Raw genomic sequence first — 5,549 nt, forward strand, 5'->3', positions numbered from 1 at the left:
CATCTTCCAACAACATAAAATTCAAACGAAACTATGGAATATTTCTATGCTTATCTTTAATTAAAATCTAATATTAATAAATAATTTAATTATTAGGACACTTATTATTCTAACTGTTTTTAAAAGACTAGATATCATTATTGACCGCTGCTAGCTCTGAGCTATCTCGTGCAACACTCAACTTTCGACCAGAATAAGGTAATTGCTATGGTATCTAAAAGATTATGCTTAATTTATTAAAAAATTTAAAATTAATATTTAATTTAAAAAATTTAAAAATAATAATTTTTAAATATTTAAATTTATTATGATTTAAATTGTTTTAAATTATTTTTTATTTTTTCTCAATTGTTTTTATAAATAATTATCTATTAATTTAGAATCAAGAATAATAGTTACACAAATCTCTCTGTTGTTAGGGACTCAAATAAGCTTTTCTATTGGTCTTTAATTTGTTATCTTTGCTGATTATAAGATTATTATTGAATTGAACAGAAGCACTCTGGCAGTCTGGCTCATCTTATCATCAGCTTATATTTCAATTTAAGACTGAAGGATACAACTATTAGTTGCCATATCAAATCTTTCTATACATATATATACACTAACTAACAATTTAAGCTTTCTCACTTAGATTCAACAAGTAAAACAAAAATGCCTAACAAAAGCAGTTGTCCACATTTTCTATTAGCATCATCCATAACCCGAAGTAGATAGCCGGTCAACATCTCATATTTTTCTAATTTGGTGCTTGGCTATGCTTGTACATTCTAATTTCTAAGGGGGCCGTGCACTCTCAATTTAAAATTTTTTATGTATATAATCCTTTAACTTTTATATTGATCCCCTTATTCTTTTTTTTTTCTTTCTTTTTTTAAAGTTATATTTTTTTATATTTTCCCCTCCAAAAAACTAATTTAGCTCCGTCCCTGGCTGTTTGCCGATGGTACATCTCAAATCTGCTATACTAATTACGTTCTAATTTAAAAAAAAAAACAACTTAACTCGTTCCAAAAATGAAAAATAAATGTAGAAATATTCAACTGAATATATATCACACATTCACACTACAATTGAATAGTAGCCATTATACACTGTTTAATAGCATGATGTATAAAGAAATTAATGATCAAGACACAAATGTTTCTCGGCCATAAAACTATTAGCCATGCATTATTTAGCAGAAACACATCACATACATATATAAAATAAAATAAAATAAAATAATAAGCTCATTAATTTACTCGACCGTTTTATATAGCCACACTATGCAAAACCACGGTTTCAATAGTGAGGCCAGGTCCAAAGCCAAACAAGACACCCCATTCAAGACCTTCACCAGTGGTTTGAAGGCGTTGTTGAAGTCCACCATTGTAACGAAAGATTTATGGATAGGTGGGTAGCTGAGTTTCACGTGCTACCTTACCATTATTTCCATGTCATAATGTAATATTTCCAAGAACAATTCTAGATTGCCTTTTTTTTTCGTGTTTAAATTGATGAGAAAGGGAGATCTTAATTGTTTCCGTATGAACTCCTCAAAATTATGGATTCAAAATGTGGAATAGTCATCCATTTAGGCAATTGTCAAATTGAATTGACACCAAAATAATGATCAAATTGAATGGTCTATATTACCTCTTTTAAGTGTGATTTTTTGTTTAGCGATATGTTAACATAGAATATATGTGCATCGAATGGTTTTTTTAAGAATAAAATTAAAATCAAATTTAAAATCGCTAATTAAGGAGGAAAATATTGTTATTTCAAACAACAATCATGTCATGTATGTTGTTGAATAACACAGTCTGTTTTATAATAACAAAATAAAATAATGTATATACATAATAAATAACATAAAAATAATAAGTGTTATAAGTGGTCATATATTACAAGAAAAATATTAAGTACCGTTAAATTTATTATCGAAAAAATAAATAAAACCCAATGGTAAATTAATTACTGTCAAAAATAGTTAGACGGTATAATTTTTACTGGTAAATGTTTACTGTCAACTCGAAAAATCAATTGATTATTGACGAATTTTTTCACCGGTATTGTTGACGCATTATTAGTGTCGGATTATTCCTATGGTAATTTTAACGATAATATCAATTTTTTTTAATTTAAAATAAATGATCAATTTTAATTTTAAATTTAAACTTTTTCACACGATTAGTGTCAATTCATAAATAATAAAAAACTTTTATTTAAAATAAATAATACAATGTGTAAATAAATTAAAAGTCAAGTACATTAAATAAATATAATGAAATAATAAAACAAAAAATTAATAACTACAGATCTAGGTAATCGTCGTCCTCGTCGTCGGTCCCGTGGTCTTGAGTTGGCGGCGTAGAAGGCGGTGATGTCCATATGCCACCAGCAGGATCGCTATCACCAACAGCGATGCTGATGCCAGTGGGGCGCATCTAGGCCAGGTACACCTCCATCTGAGCCTCCATAGGCTGCATCCGCTCCAGCGACTCTTTCCACTCCAGCCTAAACTCATCCGTAGATGTCATGCGGGTGAGGTTCTCCTGATACATCTCCCGATAATTATTAAGCTCTTGAGCCTGCTGCTGAAAATTGTATTGGAGCTCCTGCACCTACAGTCTCAAATCCACACCTTCTTCGTGCTTGACTAGTGGTGGAGCTTGACGACGGCCTCAATGTGGAGGTGCGAAGGCTGCTAGCGAAGAACGACCACATCTCGTATACGCGCTTTTTGTATGGTGTTGAGGCGGTCTCGCGCCAAACCGCATCGGATCGACGACTGAAGCTGTAGAGCTATCGGTGAGGTCCTCTCCACTTTGCTGAGACTGCTGAATCGTGGCCTCTAGTCTCTGTGTATATGACTCATGCGTAATTAACACAAGTTATTGTGATTAGTATGACAGACATATAGTTAATCTCTAGTAATTTTATAGTAGAAGATAATTAGATGTATATTTACTCAGATAATGATCCTGAGACTGCTGATCAGCAAATCTCTCTTTGTTCTCCTTTAGTGTGTGGATATGCTTGAACGTCTTTGCCAATGTCGCCCGCGATCCAACAACTTTGACTACACATGTTGCATTGAAACAATATGATTAGGATGCCTAGTAATGATATACAAAAGAATATAACTAAGTTATTAACAAAATTAAAGTCACTTTACATATCAGTTTGGCTTTAGTTTTCATGAAGGTCGCTGAGCCGCCAGTATACTTGGGCGACCTGGCCAAGACCCTGTTAGCTCTGTTAGTGAGACGTTGACGTCGGAACCCCTCATCAATCTCCCAAAGAACAAACAAGGCCTTCTTTATTTCCGGTCGGAGCCAGGTCATCCAGTGGTCCCATCCCCTGACGAACATCATCCAGCATCAGCTAGAGTCGCCGACCCATTCTATGGTCAAATATCTTCTTGATGGTAGGGCCGTGCTCAGCTTTCATCTAAAGTGCAGCTGCAACAAAGAAACTTTAAAATTAATTAAGTATGATAGAAGATATAAACTAGCTAAAAATGTTTGAAACTAAAAAAAATAATTACCGTCCATTTGTGAAACTATCATCCTTGGTCTCAGCGGGGATTTTTCGTGTAGCTGGGTCAGGGATGGTCGTACATCAGCTTGGTGAAATTGGTCATCTCCTGAGTACATACGTTGTTATTTGATGCAAACCTAACAACCCACAAACAAGAATCAACTTAAATATACTAAACAGGAATCATAATCATTGAAACTTAAAATAATGACCAGGCAACTAAATCAACGTAAATCCAATAAATAAGAATAAATTTTTAGGAACTTTCAGCAACAACCATAATCATTGAAATAGAAAATACTAACTAGACAACCAAATCAACCTAAATCCACCAAATAGGAATTAATTTTCAAGAACTTTCAGCAATAGAGTTAATCATACTCATTGAAACTTAAAACACTAACGAGACAACCAAATCAACCTAAATTCACTAAACATGAATTAATTTTTATGAACTTTCAGCAACAACCATAATCATTAAAACATGAAACACTAACCAGGCAACCAAATCAACCTAAATTCACTAGACAAGAATCAATTTTCAGGAACTTTCAGCAATAAAGTTAATCATAATCATTGAAAAATAAAAATACTAACCAACATTCAAACATAAATCTACTAAACTATAATCAAATTTTAGACACTTTCAACGATAATCATAAACAGAAAATACATGAGACCAAACATGATACTTATCCCGTGCCTCCATCAGGCCAAATGATCAACCGTACGATGGAAGATGGTGGAGGGGCATCAGCTGCTGCCTCACTTCTGTGGCTGGACTCCGGGGCCGCGGCATCCGTCACTGGAGGCGATGTCAATGTGGATGCGAGCTGCTGAGCGGTAGGAGGTAGCAGCGTCGCCATAGACGGAGGCACATAGTTAGAGTTAGGGACCATGATAAATGGCTAGTCCGCTAAACCCGCAACATGTGGTGTCACCGGGATGGTCGGAGTAGAGGGAAAGGATCCAAAAGTCCTGGGGATACCGGAAGAAACCCTCGCTCCCTCTATCCTGACCATGGCTACGACCACGACCACCAATAGCTTGATCCGCAACACCTCTACCTGTTGTCATGTTTGCAAATATCAAATTATCAAACAATCTCAGTAATAATTTCTCAACAAAATAGTCATCAACGCAGCAACTAACACAATTAGACAATTCCAAATACTTCAACAATTCAAAACCTAATGTATTGAATCTAACCTAACTTAATCAACCTAAATCCACTAAGATTAGAAAACTAAACTGAACTGACTTTGAAACTGATTCAAAATTAAAATTGAAATTCTAATCAAACCTAAACTAAATTAAACAAAAATTAAACAATTATCAAATAATCTCAGCAACAATTTCTCAGCAAAATAGTCATCAACGTAGCAATTAACACAACTAGACAATTCCAAACACTTCAACAATTCAAAACCTAATGTATTGATTCTAACTTAACTTAATCAACCTAAATTCACTAAGATTAGAAAACTAAACTGAACTAACTTTGAAACGGATTCAAAATTAAAATTGAAATTTTAATCAAACCTAAACTAAATTAAACTAAAATTAAACAATTATCAAACAATCTCAGCAATAATTTCTCAGCAAAACAGTTATCAACGCAGTAATTAACACAATTAGACAATTCCAAACACTTCAACAATTTAAAACCTAATGCATTGAATCTAACCTAAATTAATCAACCTAAATCCACTAAGATTAGAAAACTAAACTAAACTGAACTAACTTTGAAACTGATTCAAAATTAAAATTAAAATTCTACTCAAACATAAACTAAAGTAAACTAAAATTAAAGGAATTGAAAAAGAGTTGCTCAAAAACTTATAATGAAGAACAGAGTAAGAAATAAGGGAAGAAGTGGATGTTGCAGTGGTAGTCGCCAAAGTTGCTGGTAGCGGCAGATGATGGTGATGGCAGATGGTGGTGACGACGAAGGAGAGAGAGAGAAAGAGGGAGGGGAAGAAGGAGAGCTTGGCATAAAGGGTTGACGGAGACGGAGAGAG

This window comes from Arachis ipaensis, chromosome B05 (genome assembly GCF_000816755.2).
Source record: "Arachis ipaensis cultivar K30076 chromosome B05, Araip1.1, whole genome shotgun sequence".
Taxonomy (NCBI): domain Eukaryota; kingdom Viridiplantae; phylum Streptophyta; class Magnoliopsida; order Fabales; family Fabaceae; genus Arachis; species Arachis ipaensis.